The sequence below is a fragment of the Anastrepha obliqua genome, chromosome 1, assembly GCF_027943255.1.
Source record: "Anastrepha obliqua isolate idAnaObli1 chromosome 1, idAnaObli1_1.0, whole genome shotgun sequence".
Lineage (NCBI taxonomy): Eukaryota > Metazoa > Arthropoda > Insecta > Diptera > Tephritidae > Anastrepha > Anastrepha obliqua.
In genome coordinates, this window is record NC_072892.1 from 29,603,441 (window position 1) to 29,616,033 (window position 12,593).

A 12,593-nucleotide genomic window follows, 5' to 3' on the forward strand; every position below is an offset into this window, starting at 1 on the left:
AAAGACGACAAGGGATATCAGAAGTAGTCGTGCTACCATAAGCGCACGCATCCTTCGCTTGCAAAATTGGCAAAACAGGCAGAAGCACAAAACTACACTAAAACACATTTCTAACCGTACTTGGAATGTCAAACAATAAATCATCAAGACGACATGTGGGTACCTTACGGCGTCTATTTACTCCTCGATCTGCATAAAATAGGTGTAGGCAAGCATGCACATCCTCATGCTAAGACTCGATATTAAGTCTAATTCCCAGCTCCTTTCCATGTTGCTGCTTATAATGCAAAGACCTTTAATTACTTTTGTTCTCAATTTATTTAATGCTGAAGTATTTTCCATGCTCTCATTCTCTGCATTAAAAGCCCAGTGACAATGCATACATTTCATCATTTACCTTCCATGAAAACTCCCTTCCAATAACACTTTGTCCATTTGCACTCCTTCCACGAAATTGTGTGCATGTAGTGAGTGTTCCTTTGGCATTAAACCGTAGTGTTGTTTTTTTGTTTTTAATTCCTTGATGACCTGCCATTTGTATTTATTTATACTAAGCATTGTAAATTCCAAGTAAGCTAAAAAATTAATGACACCATGAAGCTTGTCCGGCTCCTATTCCAATTGAAATGAGCACTCGAACCCCAACTCGTGTTTGCTTTACCCAAACGCTGGTAAAGAGGAAGCAGATGGGCTCATAATATTCGTTCCAAGTTTTAAAGGGTTAACTGCACATATCGTCATTCCTTCAACTGAGCTCTGGCTTGGCGTCCTAAGGGAAAATCAAGAACGTTGCCGTTGCCCGTTGCCCGTTGCTTGTTAAGTGGTGTGGGTGCTTTGGTGTTGAGTTGCTATGCAAACTAATTTCTGCCAACTACAATTTTGTGCCGGGTTGTCATACCTCTTTCTCAAGAATTACAGTACATTTTTTATTAAGCAGTTAGGATTCTTAATGTGTTTAATGAAATTTTTAATCAAATTCTTGAACTTAAATGCTATGCATAATTTATTTATGGTACAAGAACGCTGATTAAGTTGTTCGATTTAGGTTGTGATGGGGTGCAGTGTCAGCGGATTTTATATTTTTCGGATGTCAGATATCGGATGTCATTTCACAGATATGGAAACCAATAAAAGTACAAATATATACTTATATATATTTATAGGTATGTATTTATAAACACCCTTTATCGGGTGTTTGGCCGGGCTTCTCCCACTCCTCGGTGCGGTGTGCGTTTTGATGTTTTCCACAGATAGGTCCCTCTACGGCTTTACGCCGCTTCTGAACGGCAGATGGTTTTTATGAGGAGATGACCATTAGAAGGAGTGACTATTAGAACCACTTTTTCTATTAATTGGTGTTTCGTGCGCATTGCGGGTTCCGAACCTCTGCCCTTCCGAATTTTAGACACGCACCAACTTATTCGGCTACGGCAGCGTTTAACCAATTTGATGACGGTAGGAAACCAATACTTTTCGTGATTAAATAGGTAAGTCATCAGATCATTGGAAACTTTGAAAAGAATTTCAATTTCAATGTTTTAGAATTTTCGGACGGGACCTACTGTGCGGAGGGCCTTAATGTGCACATTGCAACTTCGATGGTTATCTAAAATCCGGAGAACTTAACCGAAGATGGCTCAAAGATGGACAATGGCGCTGAATCGGGAGTTTACTTGGAGGAATTATATTTAAATTGCACTTTAGACTCCCAGACCTGTCAAGACAAAGTAGCAAAAATGATAAGACTAATAGACCTACCTCCGGTAAACCTTACCATTTTTGTTGATAGTCAAGCAGCGATAAAGGCACTGGCCTCAGCGCGCATCAACTCAAGATGTGTTAAAGAATGCCGGTGGTCGCTCTCGCTTATCCAACAACACAACACCACACTTTGTTGGATCTCCGGCCACTATGCAGTGGAGGGAAAGGAAAGGGAAGATTAGTGAGCAAGGAAAGGACCTTCAACGAGTGGTAGAGGACAAAAGCATTACTCTAAACGAAATGTATACTGCGATTGACTTGCGCGTAATCGCGGAAACCAATAAAAGGTAGTCTCTGACTACTAACTGCAGGGTCTACAAAGCGCTCTGGCCAAAACGGAATCTTAAAAGAACAAAATGTCTGTTTGGATTTTACAGATCAGCTACCAGCATCCTCACAGGTGTTATAACAGGTCACTGCACTATTGGCACCTTATCCAGTAAATTGAGTGTACCTCACAATGACTTATGCAGGAGTTGTGAAATAAATGTAGTCGGTATTAAGAAGTAAGATCCTTCTACAGGGACCCTCGCTGCTCAAAAACGGACCAGACTACACAGTCCCCGACCTCAACTTCAAGAAAGGCTTTACGGTACGTTTTCCACCGAGAACCGATTGGAGCAAAGGAGAGGTGATTGGAAGACACGATATCGAAATTTATACCGATGGTTCTAAGATGAACTGTGGTGTGGGAGCTGGCTTCCATTCGGAGCCACTCAACTTATCTCAGTCAATTCGTCTTCCTGATTATGCCACCGTGTTCCAGGCAGAACTTTTAGCGATCAGAGAAGCATGCAAATCCCTAGAGCTCTACAAGGAAGTTGGTGCAAGAGTAGCTATCTTCTCAGACAGTCAAGCAGCTATTAAGGCCTTAGACTCCAACTACATTTCATCCAAACTGGTTTTACAGTGTAGAGAGGAGCTGGAACTGCTCAGCCATTGGCTTGAAATTACTCTGATATGGGTTCCCGGACATAGGAACATACGGGGCAATGAGATAGCGGATGAGCTAGCAAGAAAAGGTTCGACACTGGACATAGCAGAGGCGGCGGCAGTCTCCACCCCACTGAACACATTAAAAGCATCCATTGCTTCACACTATCATGCTTTAGCCGAAAGAAGATGGAAGCAAGTACCTACATGTATTGCAACAAAAAACACATGGCCGTCATATAAAATCCAAAGGACGAATGACCTTGACCATTTCACGCATCACTACAACCCTTACAGGTCATTGGAAAGTAGGGGATCATGCAGCTAGACTCAATCTACCCTTCAATCCTATCTGTAGAAGCTGTCAAGCGGAAGGGGCGAAGGAAAGTCTTTTCCACTATTTATGTGAATGTCCGGGACTAGCCAGGGCACGACTCCGATCCTTCGGTAAGCCTTTCCTACAGCAAATTAAGGAGATCTCAGACATCGAGATAAAGGATTTGCTGCTATACTTGGACCTCACTAAATGGATCTGACTTGGAAACAAAAAAACAAAAAAAAAATACATCATCACACGAGATAGTGGTAGTAAAACGGTGCTGGTCACTAGTTAAGAGTATTTCAGTGGAAATGTTCAACCACCTCAACAACAACAACAACAACACCTCCTCTGTGAATGTGCTGCGCTTCAAAAAAGCCGCGCCAAATATTTTGCCGATTATTTCTTCGATGACCTTACTAGAGGGACTAGTTACCTTTTTGAAAAGATCTAAGTGGTTTAAACAACTTAGTTAGCGGATGGAAATCAAATGCAGGTTTTAAAATGGTCCTTTGGGTTTGTTTGATCAAAGAGACCTTATTGATACAGGTATCTTCGATTAGGTTAGGTTAGGCTAGCCTATAAGGTCAGATAATAAGACTAGTGTCTTATCTTTGCCAAGCAACCTGGCTAGCCTAACCTAACCTAATCGAAGATATCTGTATCAATAAGGTCTCTTTAATCAATTTTTACAAGCTGAGCAAGCTCGGCAAACCATTTCAACTCACCCCACCAGGTGGTGAAATATAAAGTTACAGATGCGTTATAATTTTTGCCTTCGACCTCATTCACTTATACGCATAGTCGCACATATATTTATGTATGTATATGTCGATGAAAATTATTGTGGTACGCAAATAGGAAAATATGAGAATTAATTCGCTCGTCAGTATTGATTTTGGGTCAAAGATTATTTATTGAAGATATTTTGAGTTTGGACTTGACTGAACATAATATCGAGCAGCCTTTTACTTTTCTACTTGGATAACCTTACTGCCGTGATTTAAAGCAAATATCATCTACATTAAAAACGAATTGGCGGCAGGAACAACTAACCATAAAGAGCAAGAAACGCAATGAATAGGTTTTAAGAGGCACTGCTCATATTGGCTTGCACAATGACGCAGCACACACAATAGCAATAGATGTGTAAGATCATTAGGGTGGCCCATCTTGATCTGTATAATAAATACTATTTTTTAGAGCCTAAATTTTCTTTATGAAAATTTAACTAAAATTAAGTAAAAAAAATCTCAGAGAAATATCCATAGAATTACTACTGATTAAACTGAAATAAGAAGAAACTACCTACAGTTCCGTGTCATAAGGTGATCAGATTGAAGGTACTTTTTCCAATACGGCTTTTTTTTAACAAACCACGCGTAACTACTGTCAAACTAAATACATCACTTTTTCAGTATTCATTGAAATTTCATCATGGAAAGACTTACACCTCAAAAACGTTTACAAATCGCACAAATGTATTACGAAAATCGACGCTCTGTGAAAAGTGGTCATCGCGCGCTCAGGCCAACTTTTGATGACAAAGCGATGAGGCCCATTTTTGGCTCCATGGCTACAACTATACGCAAAATTGCCGTATTTGGGCTGAAGAGCAACCGGAAACCATTCAAGAAGAGCCATTTAAACAACATCTATTGAAAACAACATTTTGGTGCGGCCTATGGGCTGGAGGAATCATCGGCCGATATTTCTTCAAAGATGGGGCTGGTGCCAATGTAACAGTGAATGACAGAAGCTATTGCACCAAGGTATACGACTTTTTAATGCCGGATGAACGGATATTGAAGTCCGTGATCTGCACAATATTTTTTTCAAATCCCGTGAAACAATGGATTTACTGCGTCGTCGTTTTGGTGAGCAATTTATCTCCTGCCTTGGATCAATAGATTGAATACCAAGATCGTATGAAATCACACCTTTGGACTTTTATTTGTGGGGTTATGTAAAGTTTAAATGTTTTGCGGATAAACCAGCTTCAATTGAGGTATTGGAAGCCAATATTACTAAGGTTATTCACCGACTGAAGCCCTCCAGCGAACAGTTGCACAGATCTCCCCGGTTCGGGACCAGTCAGATATTATGATGCTCGCTGTCTGGAACTCGTAGGTTTGTATAATATATTTAAATCTATAGAAAATATGAATGAAAATTAGCATGAGAAAAGTTTGCCAAAGGCTGTGAGATGTGGGTTGAACCGCTCGCCATCCTTTCACAACATAATAATTGATTGGAGGGAAGAGACTTTCCCAATCGAGTATACATTTAAGAATAGTCTATTTCTATCGCTTGATAAATTTATGAAATTATCTTTCAAAACGATTGTGAATACCGTCACTCACCATGCCAGGGTGTACTCTATAGAGGTTTTATGTTTGCTTTGCAGGCAAAGTAATTTAGAAATTTCAATAATTAATTTTTTAAATTTTTGTGCAAAAAATTATAATTCAATAAAAGAGCTTTCGGCAATAGATCAGCCTGCCGATAGGCTCGATTTCAACGACAGGCACGAAAGTGCAGGAAATAAAGGGACAACTCAAGATGAGGGGGATTGAATTTTTGAAGAAATTTTTTATATTGCAGAAAAACAATGCAAAAATATGTAAATCAATGCCGATACGCAGCAGAGCCCTTATTAGAGCTAAAGAATGAGGAAGGAAATCTTAAAAAAAGTTTCTAGAATATCGCATATTCCCACTAGTTTACAATGCGATATACATTTTGTAATAATAATATTTTACTTACTTCCCTGCAATGGGCTAAATACTTGTTTCATGTGCTACGAGTCACTGCCATGCAGTTCAGTCACTAACGCGGATTACTAAAATTCTCTGAACAAAATATGTATCCACAAGGAAGACCCCTCATAATGTACATGTATACTTCGCTGCGTACTGTTGCGAGTTAATGCGAAAAAAACTCATGATTATAAATATGTACTCCGCTGCTCGACATCGGCACCACATTGTCCTTCTTCCAATGTCATTATCTCCATCCAAGTAATCTTAACACCCGTTCACCTAATCATCCCTTCTGTTAGTAACGACGGCTTAGGTCAGTAAAACAAGATGAATCCATCCGCTGAAGCTTTAAATGATATGAGGCGCTAAAATAAAACATCAAAATCGGTTGGTGGACAGGCTAGTATGTAAAAGTGAATATTTGCTACGCGCTGCTACTATTAAAACCAGTGAAGATACCCAGCAGTACGTGCAGAGTCCCACCAGAAAATATACGAGTATATCTACTACATACAACTCGGGAGATTAACTTTATCGCCTGCACCACACAAGCAAATAAAGTTGAGGTTGCCATTTGGTGGGATGTTCGCTATGTGCAGCCCACTGAGCTGTTAGGCGCCTCGCGGAGACAAAATCCCACCATAAAAAGTGGAAGAAAACGGGAACTAGTGAGCGGAAAGACCGAAAACTTATACGCGAGACTCTCAAGGATCGTAAAAAATCCTCTTCTGCCGAAGAAGAAATAAATTAGAATATTCGTTAGTGATCGAACAACTGCTTCTGGAAGCAGATTTAAAAGGATGTAAGGCCAGAAAGAAGCCGTGGATTTCGGAAAAAATTGGAAAAAACCTTTGGAATGGGCTCTCGGATACCAACATTTAACGGAGAAAGTTTGGTTGAATGTTCTGTGGTCTTATGAATTGAACTTCGAGGGCGGGTTAGGTTGCCTAATTTCAAAATAGGTATCAATAATCACAGCTCTTACTCTAGTCCAATTTCGAGGAAATAACACAAATCTTATAAAACGATTTTTTCCTTTCCTACAGATACTTGGAATACCTGACGTGACGTTTGTGACGCGACGGATAGCCAAGGAATACCATCCAGATTGCGTGGTACCCATTGTTAAGCATGGAGGAGGCAGCATTATGGCATGTGGCTGTATGGCTGCTGATGGTGTTCGCTAAATACTCATTTTCGAAGGTCGCATGGACAGTCAAAAGTACATAAATGCTTTAGAAACTATACTTTTGCCTTCATTAACGCGCATTTTGGCGATTCTAAGAAGGCGATGCTCCTTGCCACAAATCATAGTAGTCGCTTTGGCTTAGAGACAAAAACATTGTTTTGTTAGATGGGCCAGCACAGTGTCCAGGTCTAAACCCCATGGAGCCCGCCGTAAGATGAAAGAATACACCATAACACCGCAAGAAGCCCTGAAAAATGCTTTCATTGACGAGTGCAGCGCCACAAGTACAGCTTGTACGCAGCATGCCCCAGAGGATTGTTGCTGTTATCAATTCAAAAGGTGCACCTACTAATATTAATGTTATTATCACTTAACTCTATTATTTGCACTGATTTATTAATAAAAGAGCATTACTTCACTTTTCGAAACGAAAAATCCAGCAATTAATGGGGTGCCTAATACTTTTGGCCAAGCCTGTAATTGGCGCATACTCGTACCTCCTCTGTTAGGTGTTTATCAAGCTTCTCTTCCTCCTCCTCTAGTGAGCTTTGAGCTTGATGCTATCTCAGATTTAGAGAAGCGCAAACTTGATGCCGTCTCTGAACGGGATATGATTTTTATAAGAAGCTCTTTGATGGCGAAAATATATTCGGAGGTGAGCCAAAGCGCGCCCGGCGTTAGAAAATCATTTAATGCATCAAACTCAGGATCAAACGAATGATAGTGGAATGTTAAAGAAAAGAGGGGAGTCCATATAAGATATTATGTTTGCGTGCAAATGGTCAGGGGCGTTTAGAAGTAGTCTATTGGTATACTTAACTTGATATTAGATTCAGATTCGGCGGCCGGCGTACCATTCGAAATTCAGAGTACGTAGGTTCGAATCTCTGTGAAACACCAAAATGAAGAAAAAGTTTTTTCCAATAGCGGACGCCCCTCGGCAGGGAATGGTAAACTTCCGAGTGTATTTCTGCCATGGAAAAGCTCCTCATAAAAAATACCTGCCGTTCGGAAACGGCTTAAACGCACGCCACAAAGAGGAAATATAGATTCAACTTTACTTAGCTAAGAATCAACCTCTTTAGCTCGAAAAATAAAACATTCAATACTTTTCTTTCCTGTTTTACACTCTTCTAGTAGATTAAGGATTTCTTCTTTTCGTCCTATGTGAATAATGTCAGTCAAAATGTCGTCTTGGCTAATATTTCTGCTACTGGGTCGACTTGATACTTACTTCTGTATACTGAATCGAGGATGTGCATAAAAAATCTAGGCACGCAAACTCATACCTGTGCCTTGGTCGATTGCTGTATCTGAGACGTGTGGTGGCGTAACAAGAAAATAATGAAAACATCCAACTTTCGTTTAACGTCCAACGTTTTTGTAGCAGCGACGCAGTGGCCTTCCCGGCACAACGTATAATTTCTGTTGATGCATACATACGAACGAACGTGCATATCTAAGTTAGTTGCTTGGCTGGTTGATGTTGTTGGTGCATAGTAGTGTTCAACAAAAGCATCGTTTTTAGCTCTTTTGAAATTATATTCTACACGTTTTAGAAACTTTCCACATTTGCATACTCCCCAGCATAACAAAATGGGGGTAGGAGAGGGTGTGGAAAGTCCAGCACAATGCTGAATGCTTTGGTTATACGAGTACTGTGCGGCCCTGGCTGGAGCTGACTTTGTGTAACTTCTTAATGCGCATCCATAAGTATTTTATATTTTTGTTTTAGTAAATTATTATAATTCCCCATACAGCTTCAATATTGGTACTTTTATATTATCTACTTATACATACATACGTATATACACCCGCACGCTTGTACTCGTAGCGGGAATGAACACGAGCACCTGCTAATGACGTGAGCGGGCATCCTTAGGTGCGAATGGCTAATAAATTTATATAACACATATAAATCGTGAAGATATTTCTGTAATTCAGTGCAAAGTAGTTGTTTTTTTATTTAATGCAAATACTTCTTTATCTCTTTAAATACCCTCGAAAGGCAGGGCAGGTGAAGCAAACTTGCAGAGAGCTGAAATACAAGTTGGCAACCCGAAGTCTAGCTGAGATAATAGCCATATATATATCATTTTAGGATTCTCAACCAACATCTGTATATTTTTAAAGGCAGTAATGGGGAGCAGTCCGCCGTAGCCGAATGGGTTGGTGCGTGACTACCATTCGGAATTCACAGAGAGAACGTTGGTTCGAATCTCGGTGAAACACCAAGATTAAGAAAAACATTTTTCTAATAGCGGTCGCCCCTCCGAGTGTATTTCTGCTATGAAAAAGCTCCTCATAAAAATATCTGCCATTCGGGGTTGGCTTGAAACTGTAGGTCCCTCCATTTGTGGAACAACATCAAGACGCACACAACAAATAGGAGGAGGAGCTCGGCCAAACACACAAAACGGGTGTACGCGCCAAATATAATATATATATTGTATATATATACATATATATATATAACACAAGGGGGCAAAGAATAAAAATTCGTTCAGTGTGATATCATACAGAGGTAAAACAAAGGGAAAAGGGGTTTCAGATTAGAGGATTATGGTCAACATTGACTAATTACATTTGTATTGACCGCTCCAAGCCACTTATGAAAAATGTAGCACCTTATGAATTGTAACACCAGGCGCGTGTGCGCAATATCCGCAGGTGTAGTAAAAAGTGAGAGCCCATATGTCTGAATTTTTGTCGGCGAGAGCAGGACAGCTGATAAGGACATCTTCTGCAGAAAGGACTTGAAGCAATCTCAAGTCTCGCCGCATGGACTCGCTGATTTGACGCGAAACCCATCTTTCGAAGAGTAGATCACAGGTTCTCAAGGGAACCCCAATCTTCTCATTTTACGATGAAACCGCTTCCGGGGTTCTCTGCCTAGCCAGCTCATCAGCCCAGCCGTTTTTTTCTATGCCGCTGTGACTGGCAACCCAGATGAGCCTAATATCGAAGCATTCAGATGCAGTCGAGAGAGAAGTAAAGTGAAACAGAACTACAACAAAAGCCTAAAAGAATCACTCGTTCACATAAGAGAGATATTTCACTCTGCAGGCTTTATTGAGTTTTTTGTTCGCTCCTCTGGATATTCATGCATTTATCTGAGTGTATATTTTATCGAGCTGTTCCTATATAAATGTAATATTGCAAGTCTCCAGGCGCACTAAACGACGATTTTGTACGTATTGTTGTACGGAAGCAAAACATGGCTGGTCGGTAACAGCCTCACACAGAGGCTATAATTCTTCATCAACAAATGACTCCGCATCATCTGCATAATATTCTGGTCAAACACCATCAGTGACGACGCACGTGGAGATTAACGAACGTGGAACCCATCCTAAGGCAAATCAAACGCAGAAAGTGGCGATGCTTTGGTCAGACGTTGAGAAAACCACCGGATAGCATCACGTGAATGGCACTGGACTGGAACCCGCAAGGGAGCAGAGGTCGCGGTCGACCAAAAACAACTTGGAGAAGGTCGATGTTGCGCGAACTAGCAGATGCCGATATCTCATGGGACGGTGCAAAAATAACAGCACACGCACCATGTACGATGGAAGAGTCTTGTTGTGCCCAATGCTCCCGAGAGGAGTGAACAAGGAAAAAGCCAAAAAAAAAGTTGTCTATGTTTTTCTAATTACTTGTGCAGACTGAATTCAAATGTGATTCATGCTATACATTTTTTGTTGTTAGTTTGCTTCGCTTACATATCTCTAATTTGAAGTATTGTAATATACTCGTTTACTCCCTACTTATCATTTAGTCTCATTACTTGTTCCCACTTTTATAAAATATATATTTTAATGAAAATTATATATTCCACCGCCGATATTTATGTGCAAATTCGTCACATAAAAGCAAGTTTTTTGTTGCAATTTTTTTACATAACCTCACTTTTCCGCTACAACATGACCGCAAAAGGAAGCGTATTTTGTGTATGGAAAAATAAATGCGACTTTGCAAATTCTCAACTAATTGCATTGATGAACAAAGGAAAAGTTGAGCGAGGCAAAACAAAAGTTGCCAAACTTAATGTAGAAAATTCTGAGAAAATAATGAAAAGGGCAACAGGGGAAAGAAAGGTTTTAATGAAACCGAAAATAATTTTCCAGCATCGCTAAAGATATGCAGAGGTGCAGGATTGGCTCAGAGCGCAAACTGAAACCGCTACTGGAACTAACTAACCAACAAAAGGAATAAACATTTTGCAGAGTATATACACATATACATACCTCTATAACATATTTGTATTAGCATCTTTATGCATTCACATACATATACACCTACCTAGAATATAAATGCAAGGTATTATAAGGCTGAAGTAATTTTATTCGCAAAATGCTATTGTTTGAATTTTCTGTAGAATTTCCTAAAATTTCTAACTTCACTTCCTTTCCCACTTCTTATACTAAACTCAACAGTTCCTACCATTACATGATTTCACAACGCATGACTTCTGTGGAATCTAAAAGTTCTGTATTCTTACTGTAAATGTATCGGCCCACCCTGCCGGTCTTTAAATTTCTTCCACTTACTCACCAACTTATCGTGTGCTCGTACAAGTCATTTACATTCACCCCACATTTGGAATTCAAAATTTGCACTATCGCCTCAGTTCCCTTTCTCCTCTTATATTAATATGTATGTATGTGTGTGTGTATGTGCATTTCACCTTCTTGCTCTGCAGTGTCAAACTGTTCGCATTGCAAGACTTGAGGGTTCATTTCGGACATACAAATCACACTAAAGACGCCATATCATTTTGAGGGAGGTGACGACGATGTGCACAGCTGGTTGGCGTTGCCTTTTGTATCTCGAATGCTATTTCCATACTGGCTCCTGCTTAACTTCTCTGCTATTTATACTTATGAAAGTATGCTTGTACGTACACACATCCACCCATTCTTTTGAGTTGTGCGCGAGTTTGAGTTAGATGTGGTCCACTAGTTAGATATTTGTATGTGTCCAATGCTTACTTGGAAAAAACACTTTTTGCCATTTTGATTCATTTTTGTATCTCTTGCTTAAGGGGTTGGTAGAAAATGGTGCACTAGACAAACTATGCGCCCAATTTTGTTCAGTTGCAAAACGCAAAACTTTTATTGTTAGTTTTGTTTGTTATGGGTATGAAATAATTTTAGTGGGGGAAAAGTGTTCAAAAAAGGGTTATTAGTAAAATTACCGAAGCACAAGCTAAAATGTCATTTACATTCATTCGGTAAAAGCCGTGGTGTGAGGAGTTTAGAATGGTACACCTCCTTATTTGGTGGAAAGATAACTTCGGAATTGCCACTGCTTGGAAAAGCGGGAGCGTTATGTGGCGTTACAAAAGTTTATTGCAATATTAAAATGCCTTCCAGGCTTACATCTGGACAAAGTTAAATTTTTAATAGTAAAATTGTAATGAAAACAAATTTAGTCCAAAATACAATGAAAAAAATAAAGGCCTTTTCTGGCTTGTTTTGAGTAAATTTGTCTAAAGTTATTTTCACTGTGGTAGTTCAAGTCTGTATCTCTCTCTCTATAAAGTCTCTATCCCTCAAGTCGCTGTCCCATTCAATCGCTCTTGTTGCCTCATAATTCTTAAATAAACTTCAAGGCGCATTCTTTAAAG